The sequence below is a fragment of the Anabrus simplex genome, chromosome 1, assembly GCF_040414725.1.
Source record: "Anabrus simplex isolate iqAnaSimp1 chromosome 1, ASM4041472v1, whole genome shotgun sequence".
NCBI classification, from domain to species: Eukaryota; Metazoa; Arthropoda; class Insecta; order Orthoptera; family Tettigoniidae; genus Anabrus; species Anabrus simplex.
The window spans coordinates 884,347,784-884,370,902 of NC_090265.1; positions in this window are offsets into that span (position 1 = coordinate 884,347,784).

The following is a 23,119-nucleotide window of genomic DNA, read 5'->3' on the forward strand; positions in this document are numbered from 1 at the left end:
GAAGCACGGGTACATTTGCTAGTCTGTCTATATAAATCAAATCGTAACGACCGTGTGTCTGTGCATTGACTATTTTGGCATAATTTTCGTACAGCCCCCTTTCCGTTTAAGGGGTAATAATTACCATTTGCATATTTTTAAGCTATAGTTTCCCGAAAGTCCTAAATTTTACCCCACTCTCCCAAAATCAAGATTGCCTCACAATCTGCCACACGAGCTGGAAAATTGAAATTAAGCCAAATTATACGTTTTAGTCGATAGTCTACGGAAAAATTACAAGATCTTTAAATTTTTCACTTTTTATGCCAAAGAATATCGAAATATGGAGGCAAATTAATGACGGTGCAGATTTTCGTTTCGAGGTATTTCGCGGCTAAATGGTAAGTCTTATCACAAAACGGATGGCACTATCTCCGTTCAATTTGTAGTGATCTACAACTTTGGTCCTGTGACATTTTTTGTCTCTCTTTCTCTCCCTTATAGGGTAGATTTGGCTGTATATTTTGATTGTTCCTAAATTTCTACACGTACGTTACATAGTTTGACACACTTATAGGTAAAATAGAGTCATCGAATTTGGCACGCACATTGACACGACCAATGGCTATATGCGAAGCAAAATTTCATGATTCTACCTTCGACATAACTATGTGAAAAATAATGTAAAATGTTAAAAATGTACCTAAATTTCACCCCATTCAAATATTGTAAAACTCAATCGAACCCATAAATATGTGAGATACGGGAAAATGTTTTAACACCAAACATGTAGAGCGATAAAAGAGACGTCTGAGGGTGCAAACCGTTTGTTGGTATGATGTACCGTTCAGCAGCAGTAAATCTCGAAATGAAGGTTTACACTTACAAACGTGCCCATGCTTATCTGTTATCTATATAAATACAGTCTTAATGACCGTGTGCCTGTACATTGCCATTTTGGCGGAATTTCCGTACAGTTATCCGTTTCAGGTGTAATAATATCCACCTGCATATTTCTTAGCTTTGGTGTCTGTTTGATTCTAGGAGTTCTTATAACTTGAAAACTACTGAATATATTTCTACCAAACTTGATATTTCGAATCCACCTGTCCTTGAGTATGTTTAAGGACCAATATTATTTCTGAATACCTAAATTTACTGGAGGTTTATTCGAGACGGAAACCATGATTTTGCACTCTCTCAAAATATGCACATCCGAAATTAATGAAAATCTACAATCCTTAATGGAAATCCATTTCTGAAACTTTTTCTCATGTGCATTTTTCGACAGGAAGATTAATAAGTGAGATATCATGAACGGTCGGTTTTGCAGGTTAACTCCAGCGGACATAGCCCAAAAGATGCTGTATGTGGAGCCGATTCCTTATCTATCTATATAAATAAAATCGTGTCCGACTCGTTGGCTGAATGGTCAGCGTACTGCCCTTCGGTTCAGAGGTTCCCGGGTTCGATTCCCGGCCGGGTCGGGGATTTTAACCTTCATTGGTTAATTCCAATGGCCCGGGGGCTGAGTGTTTGTGCTGTCCCCAACTGTCCTGCAACTCACACGCCACACGTAACACTACCCTCCACCACAATAACACGCAGTTACCTACACATGGCAGATGCCGCCTATCCTCATCGGAGGGTCTGCCTTACAAGGGCTGCACTCGGCTAGAAATAGCCACACGAAATTAATTAAAATAAAAATAAAATCGTGACGACTGTGTGTGACTATACATTGACTAGTTTGGTGAAATTTTCGTACAGCTACCCATTTGAGGGGTAATAATGACCATCTGCATATTTTTTATGTAGTTTCCTGAAAGTCATAATTTTTATCCCCCCATATCTTAATTATGATTGCGGCATAATCTGTCAGACGAGCAAGTAAATTGAAATTTGACAAATTATACGTTTTAGCCTGTAACGGACGGAAAACTTCCAAGATCTTTAATTTTTTTACTTTTTATCCCCGAAGAATATCGAAATATGGAGGCAATTTTTATTATGGTGCAGACCTTCGTTTCGAAATATTTCGTGGGATAAACGGGAAGTCCTACCACATAACGGATGGCACAACCTCTTTTCAATTTGAAGTGATCTTCAACCTTGGTCTTATGAAAGTATGACGTCGATACGAGCCTGGAATGAAACGCCTGACGATGAAGAACGTACGAATTTGGAAAACACCGAAACTAAATAACAATAATGAAGGGACAGGGAAGGGAACTACCTATGTAAATCCTCAATGGCTGGCAATCACGTATTACTTAATTGATAGCCAGTGTCCCTGTTGTAATCGTTAGGATTTCTACGTACTTCCACAGCTTCACGTATGATGCTGGACCTATAGTGTCTAGTGTGGGTAACAGCTCGAGCATCTTGGAACACGACATCATGAGCCGACGGTAGAGCGTGCTCAACTATTGCTGATTTGTCTGGCTGGTTGAGACGAATATTTCGTTCAAGTTCCTTGATACGAGTACCAATGGACCGGCATGTTTGGCCAATGTATCCCTTGCCGCAAGTAAAGGGAATTTCGTACACCCCAGGATGTAAAAGTGGGGATAATTTGTCCTTGGTTTTACCCAGACTGTGAGCAATTTTATTGACGGTGCCGAACCCGGTTTATATGTTGTATTTGTGGAGGACCTTGGCAATTCGATCTGTGGTGTTGTGAATGTAATGCAAGGAGGTAGTTTCCTTCACTTATTCTTTCTGTGAGCCTTGCTTGGTCGTTTCTTTGGGACGCAGGGCTATATGAATCTGCAAATCGCTGTAACCATTACTCTTGAACGTGATTTTGAGTGTGTCCATCTCCACCTGGATATTTGATGACTTGAAAATTCGTCTCGCCCTCTTGGTGAGTGTCGTGAGAAGGCCTTGTTTTTGTGCTGGATGGTGGTGAGAATCTGCATGAAGATAGCGATTTGTGTGGGTAGGCTTACGATAGACGGTGGGTATGACCTAAGCAGCCGTCCGGTCTCTTTCTTACTAGAACATCCAAGAAAGGAAGACATCCGTCCAACTCCATCCCCATAGTGAATTTAATTGAAAGATGTTGCTGATTTAGGTGGTTTGGAATTAGATGAAGTTTCTCAGGACCATCTGTCCAGACCACAAATGTATCATCAACATACCTCCACCGAATCATATGTTTGACGGGCGCTGAAGCAATAGCCTCTTTCTCAAAATGCTCCATAAAGAAATTGCCCACTTCGGGCGAAAGTGGACTTCCCACTTCGTAAAATTTCCTGCCCCACAAGGAATAGCTGGAAGTCATGCAGTGGTAAAATAGCTTAGTAATATCATCAGGGAACAGATGAACAATGAGAGACATGACCGAGTTAATCGGCACTTTAGTGACCATGGATTCCACATCGAAACTCACCAAAAGTGCATTAGGTTGAAGGGTTATGGTTGACAACTTGTTGACGAAATACCGAGAGTCCCTAACGTATGATTTTGTACGTCCTATGTGTGGATGAAGCAATTTTCTTAGGTATTTAGCCAGAGCATGCGTATGTGAACCTATCACATTAACAATAGGTCTGAGGGGAACATATTCTTTATGGATAGGCAGTCCATATAATCTACGCGCCACTGCGTCCCCCGGGGACAGATGTTTAACCTCCTCCTATGGAACTGAAGATTGCCTTCGGAGCTTTACGGTGGCGTTGGACACACGAGTAGTAGTGTCACGTGAGCTCAGTCTGTAAACAGGCTCTGACAATATAGCCGAGATCTTATTCTTATACTCGTCAGTGTCCATAACCCTGTCGCATTACCCTTATCAGCTGAGAGAATGGTCAGTTCCGAATCATCTCTAAGTTCCTTCAGAGCTTTCCTCTCGCCTCTTGCTAAATGGGGTGCGGGTACAACAGCGGACCTTGTCTCACACATTTCTGTCTTAACTCCTCAGCCTCATCCGCAGGTAGTTTGTGGATGGCTGCCTCAAGGGAAGTAATTAACTACTGAGTAGGAATTTTAGAGGGAGCGACAGCGAAATTAAGACCCCTAGCGAGAACTGCCGTTTGGTTCTCGTCCAAGAATTTCTTGGAAAGACTGACGACAGTTTTACTAGCATTCTGGTTCATGCGAGAGACCGCCTGTTTCTGAGCTAGTCGGATGAACGTTGATATTTCTCTGAATGACACCTAGTTGAATTTGCGTTCAGGCTGTATAGCAGTAATGCGATCAAAAGACAACCGCAATTCCCGCGAGAGAGTGTTGTTTAGCAGCAGGTGTAAATGAAGCAACTCTCGGGAGACTGAGTCCAGTTCCTTACGAGTGTAACGCACTCTCTCGATCACAAGAGCCTTGCTAGCGCGTTGATATATTCTCCTGGCCTTCGGAGTATTTAACGAGTGCTTCAGATTCACACAATTGGGAATGGTGTCATAGTCCCGGCATCTCAGTAGAAAGCATAAAGAATAAGGAATAGATTTCTTTCTCCTTAATTTGCTATATTTTGAAGCCCTCTTAAAAGTATCCTCTCCATAGAGGTTTTTAATGTTGCCATTGATGCTTTCACGGTCCGTACTTATAGGCATGATATAGGCTTTTGGGCTTATGCCGTGTCAAGAAAATAAGGTGAAATTCTTTAAGTTTCGCAGAGAACTTTGCACTGCGTCATCAAAAGAAAATCTTGACTGTTCACGAGAAAGAATTTCACCTTACCTTCTTGACACGGCATAAGCCCAAAAGCCTATATCATGTCTATTTTATGTAGATATGTAAGGAAGTATGTATTCAGATTTTATGGGACATGCATGTGGACTCACGGGTCGATGAAAGCCCCGATACGGCCAATATATCACGAAGGAAGTGCTCTAATTATCTGGAAATAATATTACGGTTCAGTTTTTGGAAGCTTGGCATGTGTCGGATATGTTTCTAAGGAAACGAATAAATTCATTATTGCCACAAAAATGCATTAATGTATGAGAAAATGGTAGCTTGTAATACATGCCATACATTGTAATCACTGATCATTGCGCGTGATGCACGACCTCCAGGAGTGAGGTAGAAACACTACTACAGTATTTGATATCCTTAATGGTATATGTGTCCAGAACACAATGCGAGGGCAGGAGTTTCACAGTCCAATTCAACAATTCTCCGGTAGGAAACAATATAATATACGAGAGAAACTCAGTTTTTTCTTACGAGCTTAATTCTTAATTTTAATGTTAATCTTAATCATAATTTTAAGATCTGGTAGGAAATGGCGGAATTGGGAGAAGCCTTCATTCTGCTCTATAGTCGCAACACATTCGGTGCACAGTCAACAATAAGACACGACAGAAACATACCATTGTTGAACAAGTCGCTTACTGTGCAGTCCGCATTCAGTTAATATATGAAGGGTAAGAATTGTTTTCGCTATTCCTCGTTCACCCAGCACGCGTCCGTAAGGATTCCGGGGGCAATCAAGCGTGCTGACTCTCTGGATGGTTGCCACGGGTGATGGCGGGGAGGGGCCATCACTACGGGGAAGCCTGCTGCGATCGCAGCTGGTACTCCCTCGCTGTACTTGTTACATCGTCGGGGTGACAGTCGAACTCGACACGAGGTCACTGCTCCTCAGAACAGGGGTTTTCTCTGTTTGGGGATTCAGTCCCGAGTGTCGGATACGACTGGAACTTCGGGGATATTAACAAATACGCGGGATGAGGTGCGCGTCCGAAAGGATTCCGGGGGCGACAAAGCGCATCGACTTACTGGATGGTCGCCACGGGTGATGGCGGGGAGGGGCCATCACCTCTACGAAAGTTTCCTGCGTTAGGTCAAGGAGGTAAGACACCCTCATCGTATTTGGTGAGATGGACTTAGGAGAAGTTCTACCCACTGTCTGACAAGAAAGAAGAAACGTGCGGTGAATCGAGAAAATGACGCATGTTCAGTTGATGTGAAGAGCTTCAATTGTAAAATTTTGGTATCAATGAATGATCATAAAATGTATGTATGGATAATTTTGTGTATCCCTATGATATTCGATAAATAAAATTTAACATCACTGTTCTTAACTGCAGTATTCTTTAATATTCAGTCAAATAAAGAAGGCTACATATATTTACTGTGATGGGTTATTGAAAAGCTCACAACCATAGTGTTAACGGGAGATTTAAGACAATACCCATCTCCCATAATTTCGGAAACCATACGGCCGAGAGAGGGTATTGATTATTTTGATCTTAATTTTCGATACATGCAGTTTACAAAACTGAATATGGTATAATTGAAAAACATGCACTAAAATCAAAAATAAAGAATAACTTGTCCGGAAAATATGATTAAAAATTTAATATTTGTATGTAATTTAGAAATTAAACAGAGAAAGAATGGCCTGAAAAGTGTGTTAGAAATATTATCGTAGGAAATGAAACTTCACGGATATGCTACCGAGGAAACATGACACCCGCCCCAAAGAGGTCATCACAGTAGTTATCCTCAGTCCCTCCATATGTTCGACACCTGAAATGATTATTAATATTGACTATCGAAAGAAAAACAAAAACGTGCAGACTAATAGAACTACGATGATAAACTAATTATATGCTATATCTATAATCAACGTACCTAACTGCTCTACTCTTCAAAGGAGTGATATGTTCTAGTTGCCTTAGGTTCAATTCTGTTAGTAACAAGCATGTATAACTTATTTTCCTGCCACCAGTTTACTACTGCACATTCCCCTAATAATGATGAAAAATTTTTCATTTCTTCCCGGATGCATTCACTCTCTGTTCAATAACTTCACAATCGTATACAGAGGAAATCTTTACCAATTTTTCTTATATCTCCCTCATTACTTCCCTTGTCTATAAACAATCTTTTATAAGGTGTGCCCACCCCATTTCTTCAGAACATATTAAACTAATTTTCATCTCTATTTTTTCTGTGTGCTTTATTTTTGTATAACCCCATTAACCACCATATTATGCCCCTTATTCCCTTATTTGTTATGTTATCTACATTTATCCTCATTATCCCAATTAAATTACAAAATTCCCCTAGTTATTATTATTATTATTATTATTATTATTATTATTATTATTATTATTATTATTATTATTATTCACAGAATCTAACTTAAATTATGCCATAATTATGGCGCCTTATAAAAGGAAAACTGACAGGCAGTCATGGAGTCAAGAGAGTATGAAAGAAGCTGTAGCGGCAGTTTTGGCCCAAAAAATGGGCTATTTGAAAGCATTAAAATCCTTCGGGGTTTCTCAGAGTACTCTGGAAGCACGTGTAAAAAGGCTCGGAGTGGAATGTGTTTAGAGGATGCTACAAAGAAAGGTAGGCCTATTTACTATTTTAGAAGAAATTAATTAAACTGTTGCAGTTATTATTGTTGTTGTTGTTTTAGGTCTAGGCTGCTACAAATCTGTATTTAATCAGGAGCAGGAAAATGAACTGGCTGAATATATCCTGTTAATGGAAAGCAGATTGTTTGGATTGACCATCAATGAGGTGCGGAGTCTTGCTTTCGAACTGGCAGAGAAAAATAACTTGCCGCATAACTTCAGTAAGAATAAGAAGATGGCAGGAAAATGCTGGTTCTATTCGTTTTTAAAGAGGAATCCGGAAATAAGCCTGCGTTCTGCCGAACCAACATCTCTTGCCAGAGCAATGGTCTTTAACCGTGCAGTGGTGAAGCAGTTCTTTGGTTTGCTGATAGAACATTATTATAGGTACAACTTCACAGCCGATAGAGTCTATAATGAGGATGAGACAGGAATAACAACAGTCCCTAATAGCAATCAAAGGTGCTTGCCTTGAGGGGAAAACGTCAAGTATGCGGTTTAGTTTCTGCGGAGAGAAGCATCTTAATGACTGCTGTAGCCTGTATGAGCGCTTGTGGAATTTACATGCCGACAATGTTTGTGTTCTCTAGACAAAGAGCCAAGCCTGAGCTCCGCCAGGATCTACTGCGGAGTATCACCCTACCGGATGGATAAAGAAGGACATTTTCCTGAAGTGGTTTCAACGATTTGTTGAATTTTCTAAACCACCTGCAGAGAAACCTGTTCTTCTGCTCTTGGATGGTCACTTAACACACACAAAGATATTGAACTTATTGATATGGCTAGAGAAGACCATGTTCATCTCTTATGCTTCCCCCCACACTGCACCCACAGAATGCAGCCCCTGGATGTTGCATTCATGGCCCCACTGAGTAATTATTACTCTCAAGAGGTTCGAAAGTGGTTTCAGTGTCATCTTGGACGAGTGATAACCATCAATCAAGTTGCAGGGCTGTATGGGACAGCATTCATGAAAGCTGCTTCTATTGAGACTGCTGTAAATGCATTCCGTCAAACTGGAATCTTCCCACTGGATGCAGATATTTTCCCTGATTGGATGTATCAGCCTGCTGAAACAACAGACACTGACCCACCGTTGGAGAAAGGCGATGTCCCGCCTTCGGAACCTACTTCAGAGTCATTAAACAGAGAAACATATTTTCCAACCACACCAGGGTCCTTCCAGCCGGATAGGCCTAACCCTACAACTTCAGCCTTTCACGTCTCTCCGAAAGACATAAAAGCAGTGCCGATAGCTGAAAGAAAGGAACAAGAATCTGATAAAAGAAGAGGAAAGACAGCTGTTCTTACAGGTTCACCTTATAAGGAAGAATTAATGTCTTCTATGAAAAAGGAGAAGACTCCCAAAAGGAAACTTCATGTGGGGCCACATTCTAACAGTTCTAGGCCTGCTGAAGTCAGAAATGTTGGACAGAAGAAAGCAAAGAAAGTTGGAATTGTACGGGAGTATAGCACATCGTCAGAAGAGGAAGGAGAAGATTATAATACAGCTTGCATTTATTGTAATGAACTTTTCTCCAATTCTAAGTATGAAGAAGGCTGGGTGAAGTGTTATAAGTGTAGTGAATGGGCTCATGAACAGTGAGTTGGCATTGATGATGATGATGATGATGATGATGATGATGATGAACCATATAAATGTGATTTTTGTACATGAAGTGATGGTCAGGGTTCGTAAATGGAGTTTTTTTTAAATTTTCATTGTAATGTAGTACCCTGTTTTGTACAACTAGTCTGATAAAACGGGGTAGTTGACACAAGTGTAAACAATTCTTTTCAGTGATGAGGCATTTTTTAAATGTATGTTTTTCATGCCCAGTTGTAAGTAGACAGATTGGACAATTAGTAATTAAAAACTCAACAGATTGGTACACATAGTTCATTAGATATGCTACTTTGTTTACTAAGTACCCTGTTTTAACCGACTCTCCCCTAAGTAGTATTAAATAGTCTTATTCTTCTTTCAGGTCTTTGTTTCTGAAACATATGCATATTTTAAATTTTGTAGAAATTAATTTCTCATAAATTTATAGTCCATCTCTGTGGTGTAATGGTTAGTGTGATTAGCTGCCACCCCCGGAGGCCCGAGTTCGATTCCCGGCTCTCCCACGAAATTTGAAGAGTGGTACGAGGGCTGGAACGGCGTCCACTCATCCTCGGGAGGTCAACTGAGTAGAGGGGGTTCAATTCCCACCTCAGCCTTCCTCGAAGTGGTTTTCCGTGGTTTCCGATTTCTCCTCCAGGCAAATGCCGGGATGGTACCTAACTTAAGGTCACGGCCATTTCCTTCCCTCTTCCTTGTTTATCCCTTCCAATCTTCCCATCCCCCCCGCAAGGCCTCTGTTCAGCATAGCAGGTGAGGCCGCCTGGGTGAGGTACTGGTCATCCTCCCCGATTGTATCCCGACCCATAGTCTGAAGCTCCAGGACACTGCCCTTGAGGCGGTAGAGGTGGGATTCATCGCTGAGTCCGAGGGAAAAACCGACCCTGGAGGGTAAACAGATGAAGTAGGAGAAGAAGAATGTATCACTGAACAACCTCCGAAAGTTTGTCGGTGGGGATCGGGTTCATCCTGTATATAGGCCTACATAATTATTATTCAAAGGCGTATGGCAGGCAGACAGAGAGGGACATAAACAAACCAAAATCATTTGAATGATTTCATTGAAGCGTAAGTCGGATATTAGGAGAAGGGCAGCTTGGAAACAGCATAAATGTCAATATAGCATAGAATGACAGGAACGAGCTGGATGGAAAGAAAAAGAGATCGGGAAATAATCAGGGAAGTACAGGAGAAGAGAAGATTGGTGGAAGAAATGGAAAGCAGGAAATCGGACATAACATTAGGTAAAATATCTTCATCACTAATTTATCGAAGGCAAAATGCTGAGGGAGAAATGAAGAGACTGATCGTGGAAATATGAACTAAAGGGCGTCAAAAAATTACGCTAAGTTGAAGCGAACAGCAGAAGGAGAGAAGATTGGTTGTATCGACAAGCATGAATTATTATTAGGTATTTATATAAACACGAAACCATGGCCTATTGTTGATAAGTAGGAGAGAAACGACCGTGGAATATTACTGGAGTAATCCTCTCTGAAAGCAGAGAACACTTGGAGGAAGAGATCTGTCTGCTGTCGTCATAGATTAACTTATCATGGTTTGCCGACGCAAGGTATGCGGGAGCGGCTTCAAACATCTGCTCCGCATCAGTTGTAGGAATGTCTGCTCTCGTGTTCGTTGATACTGACGAGCAATAATCCATATTCATTATGCAGTAAATGTATCGACCATTTGAACAAGTACAATATTTCTCACTGTTACTATTACTCTCCCTCTGTGGGTCAATGGCAGAATTTCAATATTCAAATCTCCAAGACCACGGTTTCAAAACCAGCAGAGAGATTTGGATGTTTGAAGGATTAAAGAGGGTCCATTCAACACTTCATATCGTCTGATATGGACTTGTAGATGATCAACATTTTGGTGTTTAAGAGAATAATTCAGATTCGTCAACAGGTTGCCCAGTAAATATTCAGTTTCGATGCCATCTAGGAGAGTAAAACGGAACGTCGAAATTGAAATTGCAGATTAGATTACGTCAAATCAGAATGCCTCCTCGTGGTAGGTATGACCACTCCATTATTATTATTATTATTATTATTATTATTATTATTATTATTATTATTAGACTATTATTATTCATCGTTAGGGCCACTAAGGACCTCGAGATGTCAACTGTTTATATTCTTGCGGGCCCACCAGATTTTCATCTTTTCGGATTGTGCTTTCTTCCAATGCATCCGAATGGATATGTTTCAGTCGAATTGGGACTTCTTCTTGACGAACCTGTCTAAGTTATGAGACTGATGTGGTGATAGGAGTGGAATCGTGGTTGATAGAAGGGATGGGTAATAGAGAAGTATTTTCAGAAGGGTATTCAGTCGGTGTCGTATGAGTTGCGCCGAGTAAAAGTTGCGCCTTGTTAAAATCAGTAAAACTTGCGCCGTGGTCATTAATCATTCTAGGAACTAGAGGTCTTGTTTGGGAATTCCACAGGGAAGTTTTGTGTTTCAGAATGATTACATTACCGCTTTCCAAATAGACCTCCGTTGCTCTCAAGATCCTTTGGTCTAATTGTACGTAACTTATTTTTCTTCTTTTGCCCTCAAGATGAAATTCATTCCTGGCAATCTTAAAATTCGAGCTTTCTGCTTAGGATTTAAGACACAAAATGAGATCTTTAACTCGTGGGTGCGGTCTCCCTAGAATACTGTTAATTTTGTGGTGCCACCCTTCAACAGCATTTGTTGTTCTGTGGCGTCTTCCGTGGCAGTTCCAGATTGCTTGTGGTACATTATAATTTTCAAGCCATTCTTCCACAAAATAGTCCAAAAACTGGACAAGTTTAGGATTCTGTGGCGCTTCTTCATGGATATAGAGCCAGCCCTCTTCCACATCTTCAGGCTTTAAGAAGGCAAGAGCACCGCACTTCCGAATTGTCAGCCTCACTTCTTGACATTCTTTGTAGAGTGTTATCAGTCCGATTTCCTGTACCTTTCTCCAAATACACTGGAGAAAATGAAAGAAACATCCTTGTATTTCAGCTAATGAAAATGACTGTTTCAAAGCACAAATGCTGCAGACTCAAAATCAATGGACACCCTTTCGGGTTTCCAGTCGGGAATTCTCTCCTTCAACATTCCCAACATTTTATTATATGTTTTACCTAACAAAAGGGCAGAAACATACAAATCTGGCGTTCAAAATATTATTTCATATTTCTTCATATTTATATCAGCATCACTGTTTGAAACAATTTCATTTGTCATTTATTAATCTTTTATACCCAGGGGAATGCGACAGGCCTCGCCAGGGCACACAATTTCCTTTTTATTGGCAGTAGCTATGGTTCATTCTTGAGACCTATCACTTCATAAGGGGTGCATGTCGGGGAAACGTAGGGTGAGACAGTTTATTTCTGTTTTCACTGGTCAATCGTTATTTAACAAACTCGCTACATTTCATTTGCCATCCATTAATCTTTGTCCGCAAAAGCACGTCAGACCTCGCATTCGGCAGTTTTTCTTCCTTTAGCGGTATTTCATTCTTCATTCATTCTATTCCTGACCCTGTCAGTTAAGATACAAGCAGGCTGTGGATATTCTTCATAAGACTGAAAGACTTATTCCATGTTTCCACACTTGGTTTGTAAATTAAGTCAAAATACGTAGTTATACACATTTCACCCACTGATATAAATACGATACAGGTTTTCTAAATGTGCAAGAAACCAACATTGATAGAGTGAATACCGAGCTCGATAGCTGCAGTCGCTTAAGTGCGGCCAGTATCCAGTATTCGGGAGATAGTAGGTTCGAACCCTACTGTCGGCAGCCCTGAAAATGGTTTTCCGTGGTTTCCCATTTTCACACCAGGCAAATGCTGGGGCTGTACCTTAATTAAGGCCACGGCCGTTTCCTTCCCACTCCTAGCCCTTTCCTGTCAAATCGTCGCCGTAAGACCTATCTGTGTCGGTGCGACGTAAAACAACTAGCAAGAAAAAAAGATAGAGTGAATAATATTTTTTTAAATATATTAATTTCAAAATCTCAGTACTACAGATATTCAGACATTCTTTGAACTTGGAAATAACCCCCTGCGGTGCAGCGCAGGTAGCAGATGCTTAAATTGGCCGTGCGCGTAGAGGCGCGCGGCTATGAGCTTGCATCCGGGAGATAGTAGGTTCGAATCCCGCTATCGGCAGCCCTGAAGATGGTTTTCCGTGGTTTCCCATTTTCACACCAGGCTAATGCTGGGGCTGTACCTTAATTAAGGCCACGGCCGCTTCCTTCCAACTCATAGGCTTTTCCTATCCTATCGTCGCCATAAGACCTATCTGTGTCGGTACGACGTAAAACCCCTAGCGAAAAAAAAAAAAGCAGATGCTTAAGACAGCTGTCAAACCACTTCTACTCCCGGCAGGGAATCTCCACGGCGCAAATTTTACTCGGCGCAATTCATACAGAACCACACAGTCTATCGTAAATACCGAGGGGCTAAAATGGAGGGGGGGGGGTGTTTATTCTGGTGAAGGAAACTTATTGTTCACGAGAATGGATTATCGATGAAAGGGATGAAATATTAGGGATAAAATTAGTTTGTGATAATATGAAGGAGGTGAGAATTATAGGAACATATAGGGCTGGAAGAGTGGAAAGAGACATGGAAATATTTGAGAAAGTAATAGATTATACTCATAAAAACAATAATAATGATATGGTAATAATTGGGGCAGATCTAAACTTGCCTGAAGTTGAATGGAATGGAGCTGCAAGTGAAGCCCATGAACAGAAACTGGCAAATAAGTTAATTTGGGAGGGAGGATATACACAAGTAGTAACTGACTCGTCTCAATAACTTGCTAGATGTATTCTTGGTTAAACCATGGGAAATTGTTGATAAAACTGAGGTAATTGAAGGAATAGGTGACCATAAGGCTGTGATAATGGATGTAGGACTGGTACCAAAAAGGCTTAATAAGACGGTCACACAAGACAAGAGATTGTACAGAAAAACTAAAGTTGATGAATTTGGACGTACCTTAAATCACAATTCAGTTGTTGGATAAGTGAAGGGAGTAATGTGGATACACTTTGGGCTAAATTTAAAGGAATAATTTGGGAAGGAGAAAAGAGAAGAAGGATAAAATGACCTCAGACCCTGTTTATTATACAAGGGAAATAAGAAAATTAAAAAGAAACAGGAAAACAGTAAACAGGAAAATCAAAGAGGGTAGGGAGAGTAGAGAAACTAGAAAACAGCTAATGAGGGAACTGAATAGAGTAAAAACGAAAGCAAAAGAGAATTATATGAATGGCTTACTTCAAGAGGGTAATGACCACAAAGGGAAATGAGAAAGCTGTATTTATATATCAGGAATCAAAGGAAAAGGAATCCAAATTCCTACAATGGTGGGAGAAGGGGGTGAACACTATTTAACAGATACTGAGAAAGCAAACCTATTTAGTAGGGAATTCAGAGATTCAGTAGAAGATTGTCAGGAGTTGGAAACCGAAATAGAAGATAGAGAGGGAGAGACACAGAGAGAAACAAGAAGCTTCTCATTCACAAATGAAGATATTTTCAGAGAAATCCAACTGCTTCAGCAAGGAAAAGCAGCAGGAAGTGATCAAATTACTGGGGAGGTGTTAAAGACTATGGGGTGGTACATAGTGCCTTATTTAAAATTTCTCTTTGACTATGTCATGAATAATAGTGTAATACCAAAGGAATGGAAGGAATCTATAATAATACCAATTTATAAAGGAAAGGGTGATAAAAGGAAACCAGAGAGCTACAGACCAATCTGCCTGACCAGTATAGTTGGTAAAATACTGGAGAGTTTAATATCAAAGTATATCAGAGGGATATGTGAGAATAAAACTTGGTTCATGAGGAGCCATTATGAATTTAGAAGGAAATTTTCTTGTGAGGCACAACTGGTGGGATTTCAGCAGGACATATCAGATCAATTGGATTCAGCAGACCAGTTAGATTGCATAGCCATAGATCTTTCCAAAGTCTTTGATAGAGTGGAACATGGAATATTATTAAAGAATTTGGAGGGAATAGGATTGGACGTAAGGGTTACACGTTGGATAAAATCATTTCTAAATTCAAGGGTTCAGAAAGCCAAAGTAGGAAATAATGTATCACAGGAAGAGAAAGTTTGGAAGGGAATTGCACAGGGTAGTATAATCGGTCCGTTACTTTTCTTAATATACGCAAATTATTTAGGGAATAATATAACATCAAAAATAAGATTGTATGCAGATGACATAATTGTTTATAGGGAAATAAATAACATTGAGGATTGTTCAGAATTACAAAGGAACCTTGAGAGTATCCAACAATGGGTTGAAGAAAATAATATGAAGGTTAATGGAGGCAAATCAACTGTTACACCATTTACAAACAGGAGTTTTAAAACTGAATTTGAATATACTTTGGATGAAGTAGTTATCCCAAAAGATGGGCAAGTGCAAATACTTAGGTGTGAGATTTGAAAGTAATTTGCACTGGAAGGGTCATGTGGATGACATTGTTGGGATAGCATACAGATCATTACATGTCATAATGAGGCTACTTAAAGGATGCAACAAAGAATTAAAAGAGAAAAGTTACTCAAGTATGGTTCGTCCATTATTGGAATATGCAAACAGAGTTTGGGATCCTCACCATGAATACCTAATAAAAGAAATAGATAGTGTGCAGAGGAAAGCAGCAAGATTTGTAACAGGGAATTTCAGGAAAAAGAGTAGTGTATCAGAAATGTTAAAGGAACTTGGGTGGGAAACTTTAAGTCAGAGAAGGGAGAAAAGTAGACTTATAGGATTATATAGAGCCTATACAGGAGAAGAAGTATGGGGAGATATCCGTGAGAGGCTTCAGTTGGAAAATAATTATATCGGCAGGACTGACCACAAGTATAAAATTAGAAGGAATTTTAGCAGAAGCGATTGGGGTAAATTTTCATTCATTGGGAAGGGCGTTTGAAGTTTGTGTTTGAGTGGTGCTCGGAGTTGAATGTCTGTTTCTGTGATTCCATACTTTAAAATCATCTTATCGATCTCCACCAACCAAGGAGGAATCGTTTTGAGACTTCTGAAATAGGATAACAAACGTTTACAGATTCTTTCTGCTGGCAATCTGAAGAGATGAGCGTAAAAAGTTATCATACCTTTCCGGATTACGCTTGATATCATTTCGGTGTGGGTGTATATTTCTATGTTGCTCCGAAGTCTGTAAACACCATCGCTGAGGTTGGGACCAATAATTTTTTCGGATAATCCTCCTTTCCTTAATTGCCAGTTTTTCAAGCAGGTTGTGTGTTCGAAGTGTTAAACATTCTGCTGCATATGATGCTTCGGGTCAAATTGCAGTTTGATAATGTCCAATTTTTGCACTATTATTATTATTATTATTTTGTGCGTATGGACCCAATGGATCACGCAAAGCTCTATCGATTCTGTTTTCTAAGTTGCCAAACAGGTCTCATCCTTTCTCCGTGGATCCTTTTTCGTTCTTCTGTCCACTTTGCTCCAGTCCTGAGGTAATTCTTCCGATTGCCAGATATCTGTAATGATTTGAGTGAGCTCCTTGAGGGAGTTAGGTCAAAGATTTTTCAGAAGTTCCGCAATGATGCCATCTTCTCCGGAGGTCCTACTGTTTTTAAGTTTGAGGATGTGGCCGCGGATTTCTTCCTCTGTCGGTGGTGGAGATTCTGGGAAGGTGTGCCTTGGGGGTTCTTGAGGGAATCTTGTGAGGGCTCTGGACAGTTGAGGAGATCAACGAAGTAAAGTGCTAATTCTTGACAATTATCCTGATTACTGAGTGCAAGTTTTCCACCTGATCTTTTGAAAGCCAGGTTTTGAGGAGCATAGCCACGGACTTGTCCTCCGAATTCCCTGTAGAAATCTCGTACATTGTAGTTACGAAAGTTGTCTTCAATCGAGTCCAGTTATTGCTTCAAGCGTTTTCTCTTGACCTGCCTGATGATTTTGGCTACTCGTTTTCTAGTTTCATTGAAATATGTTTGGATTTCTGGTGATTTCTTGCTGTTGTATTTCTGGAATGCTTCTTTTCGTTCCTTCAAGGCACGTTCACATTCAGAATTCCACCAAGGGTGTTTAGTATTCTTTTTCAGGGGAATTTGCTCTCGAGCTTTCTGGATGATTTTGTTGCGGAATTTCTCCCAGGTGCTTGCATGTTCCCTTTCCCACACTTCTTGCAGATTAGTATTTCCAATCTGTGTCATATCAGACTTCGGTATTTGTGACCTCTTATGATGAATTTTCTTCGGGGTGAATTTTACCTTTATTCTCACTAGGTAGTGATCGGAATCGACGTTTGGTCCTCGGCGTCCCTGCACATCGTGTACTTCTCTCTGCATGGGATGAGAGATGGCAATGTGATCGATTTGAAATTCACCGATCCCTGGAACGGGAGAGCTCCAGGTCTTCTGTTTCCGTGGAGATTTTCTCAGAGAAGTTGACATGATTTTAAGATTGTTTTGTTGACACAGTTAAATGATTCTCAACCCGTTTTTGTTAGTGAATTTGTGAGCAGGGAATTTGCCAACAGTTTTCTGGTGTTCTTTTTCTTTACCAATTTGTGCGTTAAAGTCGCCCAGCAAAATTTTTGTATCCTCTTTTGGAATCTTCGCCATGATTTTCTCAAGTTTAGCCCAGAACGCATCAGTTTTTTGTGGTTCTTTTTTATTGTCCGCGTTAGTGGGTGCATGTTCATTCACTATTGTATATTTCTTGTTAGCACTTTGGATTCGCATTGTCATGAGCCGGTTACTTATGGGAGTAACTTCTTTTATTGAGTCTACTGTACTTTTATGTACCATGAAGGCCATTCCTTGTAAGGGAGTTCCCTTACCAACTCTCCGCTCCGTTTTACTCTTGAAGATACGGTAGTTTCCATAATCAGTTGTGTCCTCATCAGTGAATCTCGTTTCCTGCAGGGCAAGTATCTGAATTTTCTGTTGATCTAGTTCTGTTGCAAGATTGTGCAATTTACCAGGTTGGATTAAGGTATTTACATTGAATATGCCAATGTATGTGAAGGTTTTGGATGTTAGTTTGCCAGAGAACTCCGACTTTCTCTGTGTTCGTGATTGCCTGGGTTCCCCAGAATCCGAATACCCAGTAGCCGTCTCATGACGGGTGGATTGGTTACCACCTGGGGTAATGCTGATTTTACTCTCGCAGATCATCATAGCTTGTAATCAAAGATTGATCCAGTGTTTCCACTGGGAAATTAGGATCAGGGATTGCTAGTTCCTGGAACGTAACTATACAGCCGTACCTACTAGGTAAACGGACGCTGACCACTTCACCGCTCGATCCGAGTCAGACGCGAGGTGGATTTTATTTTTGGTTCTTCCGCCCTCTCAGCCATTGAGACATATGTCCTCTTCTGCCATCGACGCCGTTGACCACAGTTCTAGTTTCCTCAGTTGATCTGCGAGTGCTTATTTGATTACGTCTTATTCACACTTGTCCTGTGTACCTACAGGAGACTGCCCTGTTAGCCATTGGGACGCGCCGTGTAGGGGTTGAGGGTCCTATCCCAGTGTCTCAAGCAGGGTTATGCTTAGTTCGTACTCAGTTCGGAACTAAACCCCCACGTGAGCTGACCAGGTAATAATGCATTATGCTGTCCATTCCATATGCGTCACATTGCCAGGCTTAAAAATGGCTGACAGTATAGTGGCCGGCAGTGTGGCCTTGGCAACGCTGATAGTAAAAGGAATATTGCATATCTTATTCGTGGTTTCTATGGAATTGATGACAAAGGAAACAAAATGAGTGCAGTTATATCAAACATGTTCACTAGATACATTATTATTATTATTATTATTATTATTATTATTATTATTATTATTATTATTATTATTATTATTATTATTATTATTGTCATGATAGAAAGAGTCACATCATCAGCCTCGTCACGACATCTTTTGGAACTCGCAATCCTCCACTCTCTCAGAGGCTAGATAACAAGCCGAGGAAATCGATTTCCTCTTCCAACGAGCGGTACGAACCGTGTTGCTAAAAGGTTGTATTTGGTAGGTAGTGGGTTCGAACACCACCGTCGGTAGCCGTGATGATGGTTTTCCGTCGTTTCCCCATTTTCACACCAGGCGCTGGGAGCCGTACCCTAATTAAAATCATGACTGTTTCCTATACAGTCTTCATCTTCTCGCTTACTAATGATGTCAAAAACCTGTCAGGGTTAGTTCCACGTTAAGGGATTGGTAAATGTTAAAACCGATAATTTGATGGCTGATGGAAGTGTACTGTAATAAAGGCATAAGACGAAAAATAAAGAACATCAAATGCATTTTATGCAGTAAGCATCTGGAAGCGGCGCACCACCTACAGGACTGAAATAAAAAAGAAAAATCACAGAAAGAGTATGAAAAAAAACCACCCTGAACTTCTCTGGCTCATTATATATATGGTTAGCATGCTGGCCTTTGGTACAGGGCGCCAGCGTTCGATTCCCGGCTGGGTCGGGGATTTTAGCCATCGTTGGTTAATTCCGATGGGTGCTGGGTGTGTGTGTGCCGTGTTCATCATTAGAATTCATCAAAGGTAGGACCTCATCTTCATACACGCTCAGGTCACCTATATGACGTGAACTCGAAAGACCTGCACCAGGCCTCTTCCGAAGCCAAATGTTAAAGTATTTTTAAACGGAGAATGGAAAAAAGCGGAAAAACGTAAACAAATGTTTAATATTATCAGAGGAATATGGGGAAAGATGTTTACAAAAGGGGAAAATGGAGAAGATACATGTAGCTAGAAGTAGAGAAGCAGATGAAGAAGATCCTAGACTTCATAACTTAGTTAAACTCTAGGAACTACTTGAACAGCCCAAGTTTGTCTAACCATCAATGATCAAACCGTCGATAATCTATTGGCATTTTAGTCCGTAGCAAGTTAAAATATGCTTCGCTTATTTGGCCTCCATACTGCAAGTCACTGGAACGGGGCTTCGAAACAGTTCAAACATATTTTATAAGGGACTTACTTGTGTTACAAAGACCATTATATATCCGCACTTAAAGCAAATAAATCATATAGTCAACTACCGGATGAATTCAACTACAGTATGTTATCTTGGCAGGGAGGCGCGAAACTTCACAGCAGGTGTTTTTGTATAGCAACAGTGCGTTCTTGCAGCAGATTAATTTTAATGCCAGAGCAGGAAAATTACGAAAATGAGATCTGTTAGATTTCATAATACCAATAAAACCAGTACATTATAAGAATTCACCATTGGTAAGAACGTATCCTTTGTATAATAATTTCGCCAAAATCTACAATAGTTTGGACTTCAGCTCTGCATTACCGACGTATGTCTAAGAACTACCATTCTGGAATTGTAAATCAAGTTTCACCTCTGATTACAAGATGCAGTTGGTCGACAACATACTGTAGCTGTTAGGCCCCTCCACACAGCAACAACACTCCAAACAGAATTGCGAATAAATTAATAAAATGGCCCAGCTATGAAGAAAACATCCACATGCAAACAGCCATATTTTTCATAATTACCGGTAATTAATGAGTTGTCCACCTCTATGGTGTAGTAGTTGGGGTGATTTTAGCTGCCACCCCTGGAGGCCCGGGTTCGATTCTCGGCTCTGCCACCAAATTTGAAAAGTGATACGAGGGCTGGAACGGGATCCACTCCGCCTCGGGAGGTCAACTGAGTAGAAGGGCTTCGATTCCCACCTCAGCCATCCACTTCTCCTCCAGGCAACTGCCGGGATAGTATCTAACTTAAGGACACGGCCGCTTCCTTCCCTCTTCCTTGTCTATCCCTTCTGATTATCTCATCCCCCACAAGGCCGCTGTTCAGCATAGCAGGTACTAGTTCTCCTTCCCATCTGTATCCCCCGACCCAATGTCTCACGCTCCAGGACACTGCCCTTGAGGTGATGGAGGTGGGATCCCTTGCTGAGTCCGAGAGGAAAACTAACCTCGGAGGGTAAACAGATTAAGAAAACAGAAAGAAAGAAAGAAAGAAAGAAAGAAAGAAAGAAGGAAAGAAAGAAAGAAAGAAAGAAAGAAAAAAGGAAGAAATTAGTGAGTTTCATAAAACCTATATCAGTTCGGGAATATATGCTTCTATTGCCAATATATACAATATTTTTGTATTGAGAAAGTTTCATTGCTTATCGTGTATTAAGGGGTTGAGATAAAAGGCAATCAATAAGACCGATCTGCAAAAGTTAAGTCACGAAGTCACCCCATTCCCAGTGAAACCTGGAAGCTATGCAAAATATGAAACAGGATTGAAGAGTAAGTTGCGTAATAAAGGGATACAACTATCCGGAACGGATAACAAGACGATAACGAAGATACCATTTAGGACAGGTTAAAGTTTAGAAGAGCCGGCCGCGCGGTGTAGGGGCCCGGAGGCCCCGGGTTCGGTTCCTGGCCAGGTCAGGGATTTTTACCTGCATCTGAGGGCTGGTTCGAGGTCCACTCAGCCTACGTGATTACAATTGAGGAGCTATCTGACGGTGAGATGGCAGCCCCTGTCTATAAAGCCAAGAATAACGGCCGAGAGGATTCGTCGTGCTGACCGCACGGCACCTCGTAATCTGTAAGCCTTCGGACTGAGCAGCGGTCGCTTGGTAGACCATGGCCTTTCGGGGCTGTTGCACCATTGGGTTTGGTTTTGGTTTTGAAAGTTTTTTTTTTTTTGCTAGGGGCTTTACGTCGCACCGACACAGATAGGTCTTATGGCGACGATGGGATAGGAAAGGCCTAGGAGTTGGAAGGAAGCGGCCGTGGCCTTAATTAAGGTACAGCCCCAGCATTTGCCTGGTGTGAAAATGGGAAACCACGGAAAACCATTTTCAGGACTGCCGATAGTGGGATTCGAACCTACTATCTCCCGGATGCAAGCTCACAGCCGCGCGCCTCTACGCGCACGGCCAACTCGCCCGGTTTTTGAAAGTTTAGAAGCCTTGTAAGCAAAAATAAATTTGCAGAGAAACGAAAAAAAAACATACACCGGGCGGGCAGAAGAACGCAATAATAATAATAATAATAATAATAATAATAATAATAATAATAATAATAATAATAATAATAATAATAATAATAATAATAATAATCTACCGCTTGTCTTACATCTGTAAGATCGCGGGTGCGAACTGTGTAGCACATGTGGATTTGACCCTGTTTTACGGTCGGATGCCCTTCCTGACGCCAACCCTATATGGAAGGATGTAATCACCATTGCGTGTTTCTGTGGTGGTTGGTAGTGTAGTGTGTTGTCTGAATATGAAGATGAAAGGGTTGGGACAAACACCCAGTCCTCGAGGCAGAAGAATTAATCAGATGCGGTTAAAATCCTAGACCCGGCCAGGAATCGAACCCGGGACCCTCTGGATGGATGGCATCAACGCTGACCATTCAGCCAATGAGTCGAATAATAATAATAATAATAATAATAATAATAATAATAATAATAATAATATCCAACGCCAGCGACTAACCCATAATGTTCCAAAGGCTGTCAAGGGGAATTCTAGCCGACAAGCTATAGGACGTGGATGTACTTGCCAACGACTCAAGAGCTATTCTGCAGGACTTGAATAAAATTTTCGGAGGAAAATAGCTGACAGCACTAAAATTCAAATATATTTACAAGATACTTAGAAGCACAGACAGGATTGTTCTATTTCGGACCTTCGCAGTTGTACTCGTATATAAAGAGTGAATGTTAACGAGTTTGTTTGTGAGTGGAGGATAGTTCTGGAAACCACTTAACCCATTTCAGTAATTGTTACTTCTCCGGGATTACTATAGTCTAGATACCAGGGGTGTAAATACGCACAGAGTATTTAGAGGCTCTCCAAACAACTACAGGCCCACACTCCTTACGTGATTTACTGCTTATATTGAAGTCGGCGTGATTTCTTGCGAAACAAGTTTTGAACGGGTTCTGGTGTGCCAAAGGCGTAATCCCACCTATCGGAGACGAGTGGCAGCAGAAGAGACAAAGCACATCACGATAATAGTCAATATAATGTTATTGTTGATCAGCTTTATGAGCTTCCGATATTTTTGGCATTACATTTAGTCTTATTCCGACTCTTGTGATTTTCGAGCAAGTAATGTACCCGTCCTTTCTTCTTTCGCCGGGCTGAGTGGCTCAGACGGTTAAGGCGCTGGACTTCTGACCCCAACTTGGCAGGTTC